General features: G+C 46.8%; 1 protein-coding gene across 8 annotated transcripts in view; it reads right to left on the minus strand.

The window, feature by feature from the left end:
• Window positions 1-12,841, minus strand: part of DIRAS2 (DIRAS family GTPase 2) — a 28,641-nt gene that overhangs the window by 4,565 nt on the left and 11,235 nt on the right. The gene's annotated exons all lie outside the window — the stretch shown is intronic.

Raw genomic sequence — 12,841 nt, forward strand, 5'->3', positions numbered from 1 at the left:
CCACACATACACACACACATACACACACACAACCACACACACACAACCACACACACACACACACACACACACACACACACACAACCACAGAGGACCTTATTGTTTCACCCAAAGTACATTCAGGCCATACTATATGATTTTTGGTAAGTACAGGGGTGGGGAAGAGAATGCTGTTAATATTTATACAATGTTTATATTGACCCGTGAAATCCTCACCACCTACAGCCCTGGTCCCACTGTCCCCATCGTGCACTGAGAACACTAGAAACACAGGGGCATCAGGGAGTGTAACTTCCTGGACTTCACGTGGCTGGAGACAGGTGGGCCTGGCACACAAACCAAGTGTCACTGCCCCCCACGGGGTGTCCCCAGGCCATCTATACTGGGAGCGGGTGGCAGGGGCTTGGTCACCGCCAAGGCCATGGTGTGGACTGGGTCACTAAGCAGCAAGCATTGACAGGTAACTACAATGCTTGGAGGGCCCACTCATTCAAATCAAATTTCAATCAAAATTAAAATGATTATAATCTTTTTAAGAATTACCAGGAGTCACGTGTTATTGAGGTAACAGAAGAAACAGCCACAAGTGGTTGCTAAAATGGAGCAGAATGGGGTTTTTCTTCATTACTAACATTGCCTCCTGCCCAAGAGGAAGTGTGCTATCCTCACATATAGATGACCAACTATCTTTCGTCCTGTCTCTTCTTCGGGAAGGAAGGACATATAACAGACAAAGAAGTAGAGAATTAAGCAAGATCCATTCCCCCCCCGCCCCGCCAGGTGGACAAGACTGTGGAAATGTGAAGCATGGAACCCATTTCTTCCAGGAAACCACGGTGCTGCTGGTCACGTTTCCCATCTCCAGTAACTCATGGACCATAAGAAAAGGGACTGCTCAGCAAAGTCAATTTCAGAGGCAAACGATTAAGCGTAATTAGCCATGGAAATGAATAGGTGTAACTACGTCCAGTGGCAGACAGGGCATCGGATCGAAGCCCAGGATGCCGGCATTCTGTCTTCCAATTCTTCTCCGAGCTTCAGTGTTTGCCTCCAAACCAGCTCAATGAAATCTTCAGCCATACTTGCAAGCACTTGGGAATCCCTCACCAACCAGGAGGCTGAAGAAGCATCAAATGTCCCAGGAAAACACAGAGAGGTGTAAGGTAGTTCAAAGACAGCAAAAATCTTAAGGAAAACCCACTCCGGAGTTTGGACAATCTATTAAATGCTCACAAGATCATTGCGATCAACTCAAGAGTGCAGAATTATAATACACTGTTCTAATTTAAAAATAAAAAAATGCAGTGGTCTCTGGGACCTGGCTTGAAACCTCAGAACAAGCCACTCTCTGTTCTTGGGAGGTCATGTCCACACTCAGCCTTGCCTTGTACTATGGCTGTTGAGCTCCAGTCTGGACTGGGAGCATTCACCTGGAAGGGAATGTGTGTTAAGCTCCGTATTCCAAAATCTCTACAGGAGCCCTTGGCCTTGAGCTCACGCTCATCCTGTGTGTGCTGAGTATGTGGCTGGCCTTGCTAAGGTGTCTCCATTATTCCACTGGCAACCAAAATGGAGAAAGCCAACATGAAACACAAGTAGAAAGAATCCAGAGCTACAGCTGTGCACTTGCCCGAGAACTATATCCTGAGCTTCCTGGAAAGGTCAGGCTCTGGGCGAGGGGTCAGAAAACCCAAGTGCAGAGGGCAGACCTAAGGCAGGGGCTCTGTTCCCATGGACTTTAGGATTAAGTGAAGCAGGCAGAAATGAGAAGATGACTTCACAGATAATTAATAAATTATATCACAGTGGTGTTTCTAAAGAGAGGTCTGAGGGCAAGTCATCCAACCCAGGATTCCAGACACAGCTGCCCTAAGGTGGTGGCATAGAAGCAGGAATCTGACAGTGGTCAAATCATAAGCCAAGGCAGGAGAAGAGCCTAGTGGGGCCCTCAGGAGAGATGCCACCAAGGGCTGGGTGAAGATGCGGAGTGATGAACAGCACATTATCCAGGAGACATTGCCTCTTGCTGATGTCCAAGGGCAGGAGTAGAGCCAATGTTCGTGCCGGGGTACTAAGCCAGTGCTGTCATCTGGGCAGAGCTGGGCAGACGGGTAAGCAGTAGCATGTTAGCCAAGAAGAAAGGCAGGTTTGAAGAAGATGATGAGGAAGCAGCTGTGATTGCTTCAGGTTTGTAGGACAGACAGGTAGAGATAGTATCTCTTGGTGACTGGGCTTTAGTCTGAAAGGTCAGCAGAGAAGTCTAGTCTAGTGATAAATGAGTAGGTCTCATCTACACAGAAATAGCACTATAAAAAGTAAAATTACCCAGGGAGAAGGCACATAGCAAGAGAGAAGACCAAATGCCAAATCTGATGTAAGAAACCTTGGTGAGTTATCTACTTACACTTCCTGCACTAGAGCTGCCTGCAACAGAAGACAGACGCAATAATAGCACCTTCTTTTCAGAGCTGCTAGGGGGCGCCAGTGAGACAAGACAAGACCCAGCACTGGTGTGGTTGGGAACCCAAGCTCTCTGGCTACATTTAGTGAGGACTGGGCAGCAAAAGGGATCACAAAGGAGCAGTAGGGTCAGGGGTACAAACTGGAGAAAAGACACAAAAGTGCAAAGAAGGCAAAACAAACAAACAAACAAACAAAGTCCTGGAGGGGATGTAGCTGAAGCAGTGCTGGGAGGGAAACTGCGGCTATGAATATCTATGTTGAACAAGAACGAAGATTGCCAATTGGTGACCTGATCACCCACCTAAACCAAAGTAAGAAAAATGTAGGAAAGATTAAAGTGAGAGTTAGTACAACAAAGAGTAGAAAAGCAATAGAGAGAAATCAAGAAACTCAAAGCTGGTTCTTTCAAAATATCAACAAAACTAACAAACTTTTTGCCAACTGACCAAAGAAGTGAGGAGACTTAACTGCTAACATCAGAAGTGAAAGAGGAGACAGTACTACAGACCTTGCAGAAATATGGAGTGTTAGAAGGAGCTTCTGTGACCTGCCTCATGGTAACATGCTAACACTAGTGGCTCAGATGAGCTCAATCAAGCAGAAATGGAAGATCTGAAGAGATCTGTAGCAGAGTAGTAATCAAAAAACTATCCATAAGGAAAGGCAGGTCCAGACGGCTTCACTGGTGAATTCCAGCAAACATTCGAAGGGTTAATACCAACACTTTACAAACTCTGCCAGAAAGTGGACTAGGAGAGAACACTTGTCACTGTTTTTGAAGCCCTGATGCCAGCTTGAAGCAAAGATTTCACAATAAAACTACACACCAGTATCTCTTATGAATATATACAAAAATCTTCAACAAAATACTAGTGAACTGCATCCATCAATATATAAACAAGATTGTACATTATAACAAAGTGAGATTTATACCAGGAATGCAAAGTTGGTTTAACATTCAAATATTACTATAACATACCATTATCAATAAAAGACTAAAAAAATTGATAGATCTCAGTAGATACAAAAAAGAATGAAGTTGACAAAATTCAGCACTCAGTCATGATTTAAAAAAAAAAAAAAAAAGAGGATCAAGAATAAAAGCACATTCTCCCAACCCCAACCAGAAAAAGAGCACATCATGCAACAGGGCAACTAAGAAAATACTTAATGATGAAAGACTGAAGGTTTTCTCCCAAAGACCAAGAAAAAGACAAGAGTTCTCAGTCTTAGAGCTTCTATTTACCATTTTCCAGGAGGTTTTGACTAGAAGAAAAGTCAAGAACATGAAATAAAAGGCGTCCAGATTGGAAAGGACAAAACAAAACCATTTATGGCAGACGGCATAACCTTGTCCATAGAAAATTTTAAGAAATCTTCCACAAAGAAAAAAGAACCCTAAAAGGGTTTTGAGTGTCCTTGTGGAAATCAACCGTATTTCTACACGCTTGCAATGAATGATCTGAGACAAAATTAAGAAACCAATTCTGTTTATAGTATCATCAAAAAGCATAAGATCCTCAGGAATAAAATTAATGAGGAAGCATAAACATTACACTCTGACAATTAAAAAATATTGTTGAAAGAATCTAAAAACCTAAATAAGTGGAAAGGCACCCATGTTTAAATGTCAGAGGACTTAATTTTGTTAAAATGGCAATATTCCTCAGATCACCTATGGATTCAATACAATTCCTACAAAAATCCCAAACGGCTACTTTACAGAAATTGACAAGCTGATTCCAAAATTCACAGGAAAATTCAAAGGGCCCAGGATAGTGTGACAATGTTGAATGTCGGAAGAAGGGAGGAAGGAAGAAGTTGGAGAGCGCGCACTTCCGACTCCAAACTCACCGGGCAGCAAGCCACTGCACGTGCTCCTCTCTTGATTCGGAAACGGATTCACAGATACAGAGGAAGAGGTCCAGAGACCCCAGCGTGAGAAATGACATGTTCAGGGTTCACAGGGTGGTCAGCCAGATTGTTCTGAGTGAACCTCATCTTTCAAAACTATCGTGTGAATGAAATATCAAAATTTTTTAGGTATCATAAAACGCCGCGACACCTCATAGGTTTGGATCTCGGACCCAAGTTCAAAGACAATATCCGAACTGACAGAGTGTGGGGAGGGAGACTGAGGCAGTGCTGGGTGTGACTGGTGTGTCAGGGGCTGTGGCGGGAACCAGAGCCATCATGCAGGGCATTTCGGGGCCACAGGACTAAAGAGATGGCCAGAAAGGCAAGCGTGGATTCTCTGGGAGATTCGGGGCTTAAGAGAAGGGGAGGGACGATCAGTCTGGGGTACTCGAGGGGAAAGTGTATCAGGATGGGTCTCACGGAGACACAAAACCCCGGCCCCAGACCAACCCCAACCACCTGTGATGTTTCAGCTGAAAGACTTTCAAACAAACAAATGAAGGATGAGTTGATTTAAAAGACAAAGGAGATTGTAAGAGGCGCTTTCATCCACACCCAGGCCCCTTCCTTCCTTCCACACCCTAACCCTGTCTCTCTTTCCAGGAATAGCCACTGTTGAAAAGAAGGAACACTCAGTTGTCACTTCCTGATGTTCACGATTATAATTTTAAATAATGCACTCGCTGCTTGAATCCTAGATCTTAGTGCCTTTACTTATGACTGGGCCACGTCCTTCTGTGGGATTAGCACAATGCCTTCCTCAGCTGCCTAGGCTTTGTTAGTTCTCTATTTTTAAAGTACATTATTTAAAGTACAGTATTTCAATTTTCTAGGTTCAATACTGACAATTTATTCCAAGATTTATATTAAGTCTTTTGCCTGCAGGTTGTTTCTAAATCCTATCAATAAACAGCATTAAAAGGGTTTTGTAGGGACGCCTGGGTCGCTCAGTCGGTTAAGCGTCTGCCTTCGGCTCAGGGTCTTGAGATCGAGTCCTGCCATCAGGCTCCTTGCTCAGTGGGGAGTCTGCTTCTCCCTCTGCTGTGTCCTCTCTTTCTCTGACTAATAAATAAGTAAAATCTTTTAAAAAAAGGGGAGGGGGTTGTACAGATTCTTCAAGGCAAAAGTAGAGAGTAGGATTGAACCCACTGAGGAAAAGATCACTGTCAGTCAGACTTGCCTGGCTGATGGGTAATTTTCTGTGTCAGCATCACGGGGTCTTAGGTACGGCTGGGTTTTTCCTCCTCGCTTTTTAACTTTTTTCCCTTGGTAACTCTTAGTTGCCAAGTTTGGGATTCCAGTCTATTATCACCTTCCTCAGATCCATTTTTGTTTTGGTGGAAACATTACTGATAAATTCTGATGCCACTGACATTTCTGAGTGCATGCCTTTCTCACCTGGTAGATGCAATCCCGCAGCCAAACTAAGCTCAAATTGTGCTTTCCTCAGATTTTAAGGATTCTCTGATTTTTGACCTTATCACCCAGGGATACCCATGCAAAATCCAAATCAGTAGGAGATTCTTATCTCTAGAGGGAAGCTGGGATCTTCCCTTTCCTTTGGCAAGCTGAGAATATTCTCTGTACTCTGGGAGTTACATCTCACCAGGATGGGTGGAAAACTGCTTTTTCATTGTTTTTTGAGGGTTGGGGAAGGCTGCAAAACCTGATCACCTCACAGCCTGGCCGAATCTTCTCCTCTTTTTAAAAAAGTGCATCATCCCAGCCGCCATGCCCTCTCTCTCTTTCTGGAACTCTTCCTAGGTGATGGAGGGAGTGTGCCTATTCCTGATTTCTCTAGAATCTTTCCCTTTATCCTTTCAAGCACCTTTCTGGCACTCTGGTCTTCCTTTCTCACAGAAGCAGTTTTCTTTCTCATCTCAAGGAAGGCAACAGCACGCTGTCAATGAGAGTGCTGACGGACATTTTGGCTGCTGTCCTTGTCACACATCTGAGCTCTCTCGGGTCCTATCTGTCCGTTGTTCACAGCCGTTGTTTTCACGAATGTCTGCTAATCCCCGGTTGTCCCCTGATTTACGAAAGAACCACCACGTTGGCTGGGAGGGGCAGCTGGAGGGGCTCTCCGGGTGCACTGATCTGTCCCCCAGAGCCCATGCCCTGAGTAGGACGATGGTCTGGATACGTCTCTACTCTCCTTTGCTGGAACTTGTCTGGATTCAAGACTCTCTCAGCCCCTTACACTTCTGAAAAGCTCATACACAGATCAATGAGGGAAAGGGAGGAAGTGAGCCATCCCAAAGTATCAGAAATTGCGTGTCTTATACTAAAGAATTCAAAATGAGACATTTTAAATACTGGAACTGAGGTTAGCGGTACGGTACTGTGATTTATAAGAAATACACATTTGATCATTCAGATGATGAAAAGACATTTTTCCTATGCATTTGGTCTTCATCATGGTTCCCGGCGCACAGCTTCCAAAACCCTTGGCATCTCCTGAGGAAGGACACCAATGGGGGTGTCTTCCAGTAAAAGGTCTGGTCTCTGGAGCCCTAAAGGGGAAATGGGTGTCTTGTTACTGATGAGGAGCCCCTTTCCACCACACTGGGTTTATGTTAGTGAGGTGAACTTTGAAAAGTGCCTAAAGATTGGGGGGCTGCTTGCCCGGGGACCAGCCCTAAAGAGAGCCTCCGAATCTGCAGCTTCCCGGCTTCTACCTCTGGGGAGGAGAGAAGGCCTGGAGGTCCACGCTGCCAATGGCCAGTTACTTCGTTGATCATGACCATGTCATGGAGACACCATAAAACCCCAAAAGGATAGGATCTGGAGAGATCCTGGGCACGGGGGCTGTCGGGAGAGCGGGCATGGCAGCTCCGCCCTCCTCAGCCCGGCCTGAGCCTCTCCTCTTCTATCTGGTCTCCCCAAGCTCCCTCCTACCGAATAAGCCCCTGACCTAGTGAGCCCCGTGCTTCCCGGAGCTCCCGGAGCCACTCTAGCAAATTAATCAAACACAAGGAGGGGGTCGTGGAAATCTCTGACTTCTAGCCAGTCGGAAGCGCAGGCGACCATCGGGGCTTGCCACGGGCATCTGAAAGGGAGAGCCGGCTGCCTGCAGGACTGAGCCCTCAGCCCGAGATCTCATTTCCTCTCGGCTGCGCAGCGTCGGAAGTGAGCTAACGGGCAGGACGCCCAGCCAGGACCTGGAGAGGTATGGGGTGTGGCGGGGTGTGGGGGGACGCGGGCCCTACAGGCGCTGTCACAGGGTGCAGAATGACAGGAGGCTATCCTAGCCTCAAGGGCTAAGAATTGGGGGGAAATCAGACTTCGATTTCCTGAGTCACAGAAGTTGCCCATCCAGACATCCTGTGGGAGAAACAGCAGATTCCTACAAATGAGAAAAAAGGAGTATGTCGGTAAAACCACAGTCTTCACCTGCGCTCTAGCTTGAATTAAGCTTGCTGGAAAAAAAAAGAGAAAATTATATATATGTATATATATATAATGTTTTCGTTTATATATATATATATGTATGTATATATATTTATACACACACACATATATATGTAAAATAAATCATTCAAACCTAATCTCCTAGATTAGAAGAATTCAGCTCAGGAAGTGTGAGCATTTAGAAAAACCTGACCGTCTGGGGCTCTCTTGCCCGAAATCCCCACAGATGGTCTGAGATCAAAGGCACGTGCCTCTGCTGGAGATGACACAGGTGATCTCTGCTCCATCCTGGCCTGGTCCTCCAGGACGCCTTCTCCTCAAATACATGCGTCTTTATCACAACATTTACACTTCGTTGTTAAACAAATTCCATGTAAATTCTCTAGAGAGGAGAGCATACCTTTACCTATTTCTAGAATCTCGATTTAATTAAACATTCGCTTCATGTCCCTTCTTTGTGGACCCTAAAAAATGACTGATTTGTTCGTGGGAAACATTTGTCAGACAGAAAGAGTTAAACATCTAAACATCGGGGCTTGTCTTTCCCCAAAGAAGCAGACTCCTTTTCCCGGAACCTTGCCTCGTGGTGTTCTGGAAACATCCTGCCCTGCAGTGTAAGGACAGGTGTTAAAACAGGACAGACACAGCTGTCTGCACCCAGATAATGGGGCCACCACCACTGGGGGTGGTCAGGAGGGGGGTGTCCTCAGGTACCCCTGCAAGACTCACAGTATCCACAAGAACGAACCAAATGGAGAGACACGGAGACGCTGCTTGGATTGGGGTACGTGATTCTCTAAGGCTGTCATTATTAGAGGCAAGTCATAGCCTGCAGCTGAGGCACAGAAGAAAGGTCCCCTGGTGGTCGTCCGAAGCTGTCCCCTGGACTCCATGCTCAGAAACGCGATGGAACAAAGCAACATGCATTTCGTGAAGCTTCACACACTGCCAAGAGCCTGACTATATTTGGGGCACTTTCTGCCTACCTCCCTTTCTTCCCACGTGGGTATGGGAAATGAAAAGGCAAATCTTGCGGCTAAAAAGACCATCATCACCCTGGTCAGAGGATCAGTTCCCAGGTCGGACCCTCCACACGCGCTGGCGCGAGCTGACCCCGCGGCGGAGGGGACCCCGGAGGAGGAAGGCCGTGGGAAGTAGGGAACTGTGGACCAGGAGCAAGAAAGGGTCCGGCGCCAGGCGCCAAGGCTCAGTGTGCGGCCCCGGGCGGCCCCGGGCCTTCCTTCGCCATCAGCCTATTGAAACGGGCCTCTGCACAGGTGCACGTCGTTAGGCGGGCTTCTAGGTTGAGCCAAAGAAAAGCCTACAAAATCGGCAAGTGGCTACAGAGGCCTCCCTCAGACAGCCATGAGCTACTTGTTACTCAGGCCTCGGGGGTCTTAGCTAAGAAGCACTGCCAAGTCCAAGGTCATGAAGCTTCAGCCCCATGAATTTTTCTAAGAGTTTCATGACTTGCGTTCTGACAGTCAGGCCGCTGACCCGTTTTGAGTTAATTCTTGTATACGGTGTGAGAAAGGCCCAACTTCATGCCCCTGTGGCTATCCCGTCGTCCCCACACCACTTGCTAAAGGAGACAATTCTTCCCCCAAAGAACGATCTTGATCCTCCTCGTCCAAAATCGATGAGCCGTGCCGGTGAAGGTTTATTTCTAGACTCCCCACCCCACTCCGTCGGGCTACCTGTCTTCTTAGGCTCCACCACAGTGTTTTATCTACTGTGGCTTTGCAGTAAGTTTTAAAATCGGTAGGTGTGAAGCCTCCAGCTTTGATTTTTTTTCAAGATAGTTTTGACTATTGGGGGCCCCTTGGAATGTCACACAAATAAGTAAATTGGACTTTGGCAAAATTAGAAGCTTTTTTTCAGCAAAGAACATATTATCAAGAAAGTGAGAAAAGACAACTCACACTGGGGGAAATATGTCCTCCACTCTGATAAGACGCTATCAGGAAAAGACAGAGACTCAGAATGGAGTAGCCAAACAAAAAACAAACCCACCAAAATATGGACTAAGGGCTCGTCTAAATATTTCTCTGAAGAAAATATACCTGTGGCCAAGAAGCACATGAAAAGATGTTCCACATTCATCACCAGGAAAACGCAGCTCAAAGCCACTCTGAGGCACCCTTCACACCCGTAGGATGTGGACTCTCCAAAATCCAAAGAAATGACCAACAAGCCATCAGAGAAGACCGTGGAGAAATTAACCATAGAACTGGCACAGCAATCCACTTCTGGGTGTACATCCCCAAATAACTGACAGATAACAACACACAGACATGTAGCTACAATACTGACAAGATGCTCGCACACCGTGTTCGCGGCAGCACTGATCACGACAGCCAGCAGGCGGAGCGACGCAGGGTCCGCGGCCGGAGGACTCTACAAACCGAACAGGGCATACGCGCAGTGCATCATTACTCAGCCGGAACGGGGCCGGAAGTCCGGACACCTGCTAAGGCACGGATGAACCCCGAGGGCAGCACGCCAAGTGCCATGAACCAGTCACAGAAGGACGGGGATGACAAGGTCCCACCTACGTGAGGTCCCCGGAGTGCTCAGATTGGTGGAGACAGAGCGGCAGGGGCTGTGCCAGGCCTGGGGGAGGAGACGATGGAGGGTTAGTGTCTGTCTGACGGGGACGGAGCTTCAGTGTGGGGAGGTGGTGGGTTCCTCAGCCACGTGGTGGCAGGACAGTGTGAACGTGTGCCAGGCCACGCATGTCCAGTGATGCACGGAGGGTTTTGGAGGGGAGGGGGGGAGGGAGTTGAGAGGGCCTAGTGGTGGGTACTACGGAGGGCACGGATTGCATGGAGCACTGGGTGGGTGCATAAACAATGAATCTTGGAACACTGAAAAAGTAAAATTAAATTTAAAAAAAAAAGAAAATGATGCAAGTGGTGAATTTTACGTCGCCTGTATTTTAGCACAAGAAAGTCTCATTGTAAGCGTGAACATTTTTAGTAACCGCAGAACCGAAACCTAAGGACCACATGCAGGACACGAGCACAGTGGGCAGCAGCGGCAGCAGACGGTCCCTCCCCTTGGTCACCCACGCCGCACAGTAAAAGCATTAAGGGTCTGATCTGATCTGGCAAAACCAAACAAAAATCTAATTTCCCGAGAAGACCAATTAACACGGGCACCTACTTCCTGGACCCACTCCTCTACTGCACCGAAGGTGACGTGAGGCATGGCTCTTTGACACTAAACCCCGTGAGACTCGTGTCCAGCATGGGAGCCACTCCCCACGGGAGCTGCGGCAAGACTCGAGGGAGAAGTCTTGCACTGGATTTCGGACCTTAGGACAAAAAAGCTGCTGCATACCCCATTCACAGCTGTGATACCACTGCTAACGTAAGAGGATGCTAGCTCGTATACACTGCATACATTACCTAAATTAACTTCACCTGGGGCGCCGGGGTGGCTCAGGGTGTCAAGCATCCGCTTTTGGCTCAGGTCATGGTCTCGGGGTCCTGGGATCGAGCCCCGCATCAGGCTCTCTGCTCAGCGGGGAGCCTGCTTTCCCCCCACCAACCTGCCTCTCTGCCTGCCTCTCTGCCTACATGTGATCTCTGTCTGTCAAATAAATAAATAAAATCTTTAAAAAAAACTTTTAAAAATTAATTAATTAATTAACTTCACCTGTGCCTTTACGTTTTAAAATGTAGGTTCTTTACAAAATGAAAAATTACAGGTATGGCTCACATGTTGTATTTGCTGGTATGCAGTGTTCTGGAACAAATCCTTACACTTTTTTCTTTAGCAAACGTTCAACAGCACGTTATAATTAATCACATGAGTTACAAAATTGAATTAAAGGTGATTTCTTTAAGAAAATTTTTAGAATCCTCTTCTAACTAATAGTTACAGGCAAAAAAAGCCCCAAGTCATCAGAAAAATACTGATTTTCCTGCTGCGACAAAGTATATAAAATAATATGTCAACACGGGTGGTGACAAACCAAAATCAGAATCCTATAGAAATATAGGATATACAGGATCCTATAAAATCTGTCATATATCTGAAATATAGGATATACAGAATCCTACAGAAAGATACATCAGAAATAGTAATGCATGAGGTCGCAAGGAGCCATAGGAGAAGTTTCAGAGGAGAGATTTGCTACAGTGGAGCCGAAGTACAAAGGTCTGAACACACTCCCGTGCATCTAGTATTTGCTCTAACGAGTCTCTCTCCGTGAGACGCTCCGGCACGGGCTCTCTTGTGTCAGTGTTGGCTGGTTGGTTTGTGTGCTCTCCCCACTCCTGGCCCAGTATCGGCGCCGCAAAGGCAGGGTCCCTGCTGAATTCATTCACCAGGCGCCTGACTCATCGGGAACCCTCAGCGCGTACTAAGTGATTATCTGTTGCTGGAATGCATCTCGGTGAGCCAAGCAAGGAAAATCGTACCAGAGAAGATAAATGAGTCCTTCAAAGAAACAAAATGAAGTTGTGAAACATGGACAGAACACTGACCACTCACAGTTGACAACGACAAGTGAAATAAAAATTTCCAAAAGGAGACGTGCTAACGTTGTAGGAGACAGAGCCGGGGTGCAGAATTTATTGTACCGTTCAGTAAGTTCTTACAGCAGAGAAGTGTGAGCCAAGCGTGGGCAGGAGCTCCGGGCTACTGTGCGTTCTGGATACTTGGTTTAATTTTCCCTCACCTGTTTCATCTGCTCCCTACCCCTACACCTCCGGGCTTTCCTATCTTGGCTATGATAAATCACGCTGCGATAAACATAGGAATGCAAGTGTCCTTTTCGATTCGTGTTTTCATTTTCTTTGGGTAAATTCCCCACAGTGGGATTACTGGCTCCTCCAGTGACTTTCTGAGGACCCTCCATAGTCGTTCCCGCAGTGGCTGCACCAGCTTGGGCTCCCACCAACAGTGCACGAGGTTCCTTTTCCACTACATTCTCAGCCACACTTGTTATTTCTCGTCCTTCTGATTCGAGCCATCGCGACAGCTGTGAGGTGGTGCCTCACTCACACTCCCTGATGACACGTGGGCTGAGAATCTTTCCATG

Source organism: Mustela nigripes, chromosome 9 (genome assembly GCF_022355385.1).
Source record: "Mustela nigripes isolate SB6536 chromosome 9, MUSNIG.SB6536, whole genome shotgun sequence".
NCBI classification, from domain to species: domain Eukaryota; kingdom Metazoa; phylum Chordata; class Mammalia; order Carnivora; family Mustelidae; genus Mustela; species Mustela nigripes.